The sequence below is a fragment of the Cupressus sempervirens genome, chromosome 6, assembly GCF_028749045.1.
Source record: "Cupressus sempervirens isolate cs-2001-9-10 chromosome 6, ASM2874904v1, whole genome shotgun sequence".
NCBI classification, from domain to species: Eukaryota; Viridiplantae; Streptophyta; class Pinopsida; order Cupressales; family Cupressaceae; genus Cupressus; species Cupressus sempervirens.
Genome location: NC_143123.1, coordinates 95,751,381 through 95,758,941, shown reverse-complemented (window position 1 = coordinate 95,758,941; position 7,561 = coordinate 95,751,381). Strand labels below are relative to the sequence as shown.

General features: G+C 33.6%; 1 pseudogene; it reads left to right on the top strand.

Annotated features, from left to right (window-relative positions):
• The first annotated feature begins 2,503 nt into the window (after positions 1–2,503).
• On the top strand, positions 2,504–4,134 carry LOC149551392 (DNA repair protein XRCC4-like; annotated as a pseudogene).
• The last annotated feature ends 3,427 nt before the right edge of the window (positions 4,135–7,561 follow it).

Genomic DNA, 7,561 nt, shown 5'->3' with positions numbered 1-7,561 from the left:
AGATTTATTTCCAGCTAATTATATCAATTAATAGATATTGTTAAACTTGTTCGAATAGAAGAGCAATGTAGATTTAATTTTCAGATTTCAAACAGTTTTTGAATTCCATGTCATGTGAATATGAAATATAAATCAGTTAGTTTAATGATGAAATTAGTTAGTAGAGAATACCTGTTGTTACAGTGAGCTCACAACGAATCCTAGTAAGGCAGCTCCATTTGCCTTGGAAAACGTTTATGTTCCTTTTTTTTTCAGATTTGCCACAAGAATTCATTAGTAAAAACAAGCCAAAAATCATAAAGATTAACAAAAAATGCTTTGAGGAACCCAATTAAAATTTGAAATCAAATAAATCCATCTTGATTGTCCCAAGTCAATTTGTTCCGAAGGAAGGAAAACCAAAGTTTAAAGGATATTGACAGTTGAAATAAAGATGCATTGTAGTTTCCACCGTATCATATAATGGACAGATTATTGGAACTACAATTGTTGAGAGCCTAATTGGAACAATTGTTATATTTTCATTGATGTCAAACCTTTTGGTAAGACAAGTGTCAAACCTACTGGAGAGACATTTACTAATAGTGTAGAGTGCTATATCATTTGATTGATGAAGAGGATTTGAAAAGAAGAGATCTTGAGATGTGTAAGTAAGATGTAATTAAAATGGGCACTTGATTAGTACTTGACAGGATAATGTGTTGTTTATTTATTAAGAAGAAAGATTAGTTGAAGAGCAAAGGAGATTGATATTGCAAACTTTACTGTAAGCTTGACCGAGTATCAATGTTGCACGGTCAATGAAGGAGTTAAAGCAAAAGAACATAGTGATGATTGAGTGACAACAAAAGATCAGTTTATGAGAGAATCAAGGTGTGTGGTTGATGTAGTTGAAATCTTGGAATAAGCAAAACGTGTTGACGATAAGGATTGATTACCTGTATCATTTAATGCAAGTTAAGGATTAGTTGAGTGATCAAAGGCTAAGATTTGGGAAGATTTTTCTAGAAGTGTTGAGAAGAGAAGAAGAACAAGGTGGACATATTCATTGAATGTTTTGGATCTAATCATAAACCCTAAGATTTATGATTGTGATTAAGCGACAAAAGATCAAAGCTGCCTATTTAAGGAGGTATCTGATATGTTTTAGAGGGTTGTTGGACTGGAAATTTGCAAAGACAATTGGTGAACGATCTTGCAAGGAGAAGTGCGAAGTTTGTAAGGTGAAGGATTGCTTGAAGAGTTGCCAAGCATATCTATGATGATGAGAACGATGGAATCTAGTCATTGAACCAGAGTTGAGTTGAACAAAGATTTGAATTTGCAAAGTGAGTTATATGTTATCAGATCAAAACTTTGTTGTTACTTTCTAACCATTGTGGCAGTAGTAAAAATCCTTTTGATAAGGTTGAACTAATAGTCATTTGTAAATCCTTTCATCAAGGTCTTAAGTCCTCTAACAAGGCTACTCCTAATAGGGTGATTAAATCCTTTAACAGGGTCACACCTAACAGTGTGTTTTGTAACCTTTATTAGAGTTGGCTCCCAATAGAGCTCACTTTAGAAGAGTGAAAAGTGGTAGCATATTACTGGTGGTTTTTCCCAATTTGGGTTTCCATGTTAAATCTTGGTGTCAAACATTGTGTGGATGTTTGTTATGTATTTATACTACTTACTGTGTTTAAGTTTAAGTTTATAGTTGGCTGTGATAAGTTTTTGCAATTTGGCACATATAGAACAAAGAGCTAAATAGATTGTATAAGTTGGATTACAGTAAACAGTTTTAATTAGTAAGTTATTGGGTTAAGTTTGTTGAAGTTTAAAGTGTTTGATTCGTACATCTAGACCTGGGGGTAACTAATTCACCCGCCCTCTCAATTATTCTAAATATTCTAACACAAATCCTAGGAGGAATATCATTAGAAATTGACAGCCAATTCTTTTTAACACAAGAAGTCTTTTGAAGCAGGCCTTTTAGGTTCTACTTGCACAGACCAAATTGTTAAAGTTTGTAGTTACGATAGAGATCTTTATCTCTCGAAATCTGGACGTTATTACCGTTATTATCATCTTCAACTGAAAAGGTCACTTAAGTTTAATTTGTAATATTAAATGTAAATGTCATATGTCATTCACATGCATTAAGGCATGGATATTCAAAGAGTTATAATTTATTATAGGAGTTATGGGAATCTCGAGAGACCTTCGGTTATAATGTGAAGAGTCTCTCCTATTGTTATATATTCGCTTCAAGCAAAGGATATTGTACATTTGAATTTTATTATCAATAAGATGATAATTTTTGTTGTGTGGCTGGGTTTTCCCCTTCATTCTAAAAGGGTTTTCTCAAGATATTTCTGGTGTTCTTTGTTTCAGTTTTGTCTCTTTTATTGTTGGTTATCTTCATGGATTTCTGGGGTCTAGTTTTAACATGGTAACAAAGCCTAGTTAGATATTAGCTTATAAGAAGGTTTTCTTGTTTAGATTGTTTGTATATGATGTTGCTTATATTCTTTGATTTTTCTATGGTGTCATTTCATTATGGAAAATGTTTGCAGAATGATTAAGTACTAAGTAGAACGTGTGCTTCAGACATCTATTTGTTCCCAGTTTGAGGTAGTTTGAAAGAAACTCCCTAACCATCTTGATGGAACCATTAGGCCTTCTTTTCAGCATATAGTATCAATGGATTGTGGTTAGTAGGGTTGATCGTATTTATGAATACTCTTATGAAAAGATAATGATTAATGAGTACAATTTTTTTTATTGCAGGAAGAAGGGTTATATCAATTCACGGGATTAATATTATTCTTGTATTGTGCAACTTTCAACAAGAGGTCTTGCAACTTTCAACAGGAGGTCTTTCATTGCCTTTAAGAAAAGTGGTTTGGATAATTTTCGTAATTGACGTCTCCTCCGTTTATGATTGTGCTTCCATATTTTTTTAAAAACTTTTGACATGTTTGCTCTATCTTTTTGTTGGTTTTGAGACTCCATATGTCGTGCGGATATTTGTAACACCTGTGTTTGCTTTTATTTTTATTTTTTATGTATTGACAACGTTCATGTGTCTGTTGCTATCTTGTGTAACGACATAGCATTTATGTTCCTAATTTCATGTGTTTGGATTCCGACATCAATCAATTTAAATCCCAATTATTTTTTTCTGTTTGGGTTTTGATATCAAGCGATTTAAGTAAATAAGTCAATGGAGACATTGAGCGCAAATATGTGTGTTCGTATAAAAATAGAAAACCAAGAAAGAATAATATATGTAAAGGGTAGCCGGTTACCCTTCTCTTTCATTCTTCAAATAATAGACGGGTTTCAAGTTGGATTTGCACTGGTGCAGAGCAATTGTGGCTGATCGTGCAAGCCAATGGGACTAGTCTACCTCAGAGTATCTGGAAAATGCACAAAAAACGTCTTACTCACCAGCAGCAAGGCTCAATATATTCTTTCAAGCCTACTGGGAATGGTGACATGAGGTTATCATGGACATTAGAGAAGGAAGGCATCAAGCTGGAATGGCGATGGAAATGTGAAAAAACACCAAATGATCAGAAAGTGACATCTAAGATATTGGATTTCCTGCTTGATGCAAATACAAGATTGAGTGAAGAAGTTGTTCGGAAGACACGCTCATTTGACAGAATGAAAGTGGAGGCTGAAAAATGCCTGGCACAGAGTGAGAAATTCAAGAATGAAAAGACTGAGTTTGAATCTGCTATCTATGCAAAGATTGAAGAATATGTCATCTTGGTCATGGGCAGTGGTGCTTGTAGAAGATTCTTATTATCCTATGAAAGGTGAATGTCTATGCTAGTTTTGATAGAAACTACTCATGTCAACAACGAATCATATGGAATCAAGAGATAAGTTTTCATCTCAAGTTAAAAATTGATTTCTAATTTATGTGCTAGTTGTCATTGAGAATAGTTTGTGTTGGTTTGATTGTTTTTAGGATGAAGCAATAAAATGAAAATTTTCTTTGCATCCAGGGGGTAAAGTTTTGGCTTGAGAGGGAGATTTTTTTTAATGATCAAAATAATTTTGAATTAAGTTGATCTAATCTCTCTTAGCTGTAGGATCTTTTAGCTTTAGAGAGAGGCTTCATAATTAAGAGAGAGTGTTTATGGAATCCCAATCATTCTCATATATGCTTGTAATGCTTATGGTATTTGAAAAATTTGAGATTTAAATGGAACTAAGTCTTGTTTTTATGCATATTTCTATTCTTGTGTGAACAAATACGATTGTAAGATCAGCTATAATAACTTTTTCACAATGCGATAGTGAACATCATGTTGAGAGATTCCGTGATGGCAGTTGGATGTCATGTTGAGAGATTCCATGATAGTTCACGTTGAGAGAGTCTGTGATTGAAGGCTTAGCTGTGAGTCTTACAAATCTGTCATGTTGACTAATTTCATGTTGAGTGATTCCATGAATATGAGCAATTGTTATAGGTTTTTATGTTGAGCAATTCCATGAATATGACTCATTATTACAAGTTTTCATGTTGAGTAACTCCATGAATTATATTTTGAATTCGTATGATCAGAATTTATCATTGACATTTTTTGGTTGCAATTTTGTGTGACTATTCAGCTAAAAATCTCTCTCTTGCGAAGAGGGAGTGTTAAAGTTTGTAGCTGAGATAGAGATCTTTATCTCTCGAAATCTGGACCTTATTACCATTATTATCATCTTCAACTAAAAAGGTCACTTAAGTTTAATTTGTAATATTAAATTTAAATGATGTGTCATTCACATGCATTGAGGCATGAATATTCAAAGAGTTACAATTTATTATAGGAGTTATGGGAATCTCAAGAGACCTTCGGTTATAATGTGAAGAGTTTCTTCTATTGTTATATATTTGCTCCAAGCAAAGGATATTGTACACTTGAATTCTATTATCAATAAAATGATATTTTTTGTTGTGTGGCTGGGTTTTTCCCTTCATTCTAGAAGGGTTTTCCCAGGATATTTCTGGTGTTCTTTGTTTTAGTTTTGTCTCTTTTATTGCTGGTTATCTTCATGGATTTTTGGGCTCTAGTTTTAAGACAAATCTTACTTATCACATAGGCCCACTGATTCTAGATTCTATTAAGATAGTGATTTATTCTCCTTGTATCAGCAAGAATGTTGTAGATCATTTTTGCTGTCATTTTTTCGAGAGCTGTACCATCAGGCTACCTGAAATTGATCAAAAAATCAGTATTCACTTTTAGAGATGTGGAGAACTTTATGTTATGCATTGCCTTTCTGAAAATTGCATATGCTCTTCTTTGATTCTAAGTTGACAATTCTGGTTCTCATATGGGTTCAGCAATATTTTTCCTTGGGTTTGGGTTCTTCCATATATATATATATATATAGTACATACACACACATATTGATATATTATAAATTATTTGTGCATCATACATGTTTAAACATATAATAATAAGTCAAAAGTGTGATACTCATAAGTCCATAATTGGCAACAAAATTATTGTTAATGTTGTAGTTTCAGTCGGATTGAATTGATCTGGAGATAATCCTTCTATAGTTATTGGTTAACCATCTTTGCATTTGATTAATTATAATTAGATAATCACACACACACACACACACACATTTAACTAAGTGGTAATATATAATTGTGTAATATTTTTAAATTGTGTATTGATTATTAACCCTGCAGTTATATAATAATCAATAACAAATGATTTATCAATATTAATCTACATAGAGACATGTTGGGACATGCCCCTTCTCAATATATAAATATATAGAGATCGCTGCTATTGGAAAACTCAAAACACATATTGGAAACACACTGTCATTACATTACAGCGATCTTCTACATTGTATAGTTGAGTTACAACCATTTCCCCAACAATTATAAATAAAATACCTCGTGTATCATAGCCATACTTTGTAAAAGTCTCAAAATGTATTTGCAAGAGGTTTTTGTAGGGTGTAAAATAGTTTTTTAAGGCATGTGGGGCTCATTTTTTGACAACCACAGGCGCGGGTGCACCTGGGTTCGGCTCAAGTGCAACTCAGGTTTGTACCACAGGAACCTGAGTCAAACTTGGAGGAAAACCCGTTGGGAACCAGAACTGGAACTTGTCTTGAACCAGAAGCGGAACCCAGCCTCAAACAAGGGAACCCGGTATCTGAGTTCAATTATCAGGATTTTGGAATTTATTTTTTTATTTTTTGAAAAAAAGGGGTAAGAGTTAATTCAATCAAATGCAGAAAGTATAACAAATAAGCAAAACATTTGAAATAGTTTGGAATTTAGTTTTAATAACTTACCAATTTTTCAATTTGTCATCAACAAAAATATCCTTAAACTGAGAAATGTCTTTAGAATCCCGAGACTTATCTGAACATCCTTGAGTGAGATCCAGTGGCCATCTTAATTCCACCTAATGGATCTATAGGCTGTGACTTACCTCCAGTACTGAAGATTACTTTGATATTTTCAATCAGGTGTTTAATGTTTTTCCAAGCCCTTCATATACTTCTGAATACATTGGATCGAAAAGGTTTACCAACAAAGTTATCAAAAATCTAGTCATGTGGGTGTAGTTCTGTCCCAATCTCGACCATTTTTTGGCCTTGAAATGCAAAAGTTCCTGATCAATATATTCCATGGCTCAGGATCATCAAAGGCCTTCAACATCCGTTTGACAACCAAGGCAATATCTAGAATTTAAATTTTTTTAAGCCCTAGACCACCATTGTATTGAGGAAGATAACACTAATTCTAGTTCATGCTGTCCCTTTTCCATAACTGTATCATCACACAATAAAAAGTATTTGAGGGTTCTCTAAATCTTTTCAAACTTTGAGGTATGAAACAACCAAGCAGAGGAATAGGAAATTGTATCTGTTGGTAGATTTTTTTGAGTAACTTAGATTCTCCCAGCTAATGAGAGCATTACATTTGGGATTGGCATTTCAAATATTTGTTTTCTACTTAAAAAAATAGCCACTCCTGCATATCCTTCAAAGAGAGATCAATAGAGAAAGGGATACCCAAGTATTTGACAACAGTAATTGGTCCACTGAATTGCCATTTTTCCATTTAACCATTCTTTGCGGGGTTGTCATGATACCAGCTTAAGAAGATAGATTTATAGTCAGATATCTTAGTCTTCGGGGCTGCACAAAATATACTCAATCTCTTAACTAGATTGTAGAAATTTTCCTTTTTCAATGCGACAAACAGGGTTGTTTAATCTGCTAATTGAGCATTTAACAAGTTCTCATTCTTGGGAAGCCCGATTCCCTTGAAAGGTTAATCAAGTTAGTTCGCAAGATATGATGAAGAGAACCTTCTGCAATTACAGACAATGCTGCAGCAATAAGACAACCCTGTCTGATAGATCTCGCCAAGAGGAATAGGTTAGTAAGATCCCCCTTTCATAAATTTGAGGAGATGAATCTTGCAACAAAATACAAGGCCATTTGCAAAACTTGTGGGGGAGTTCAAAAGCTTCCAACAAAGAGATTATAAAGGACTATTCAATTCTATTAGATGCCTTCTCAAAGTCTAATA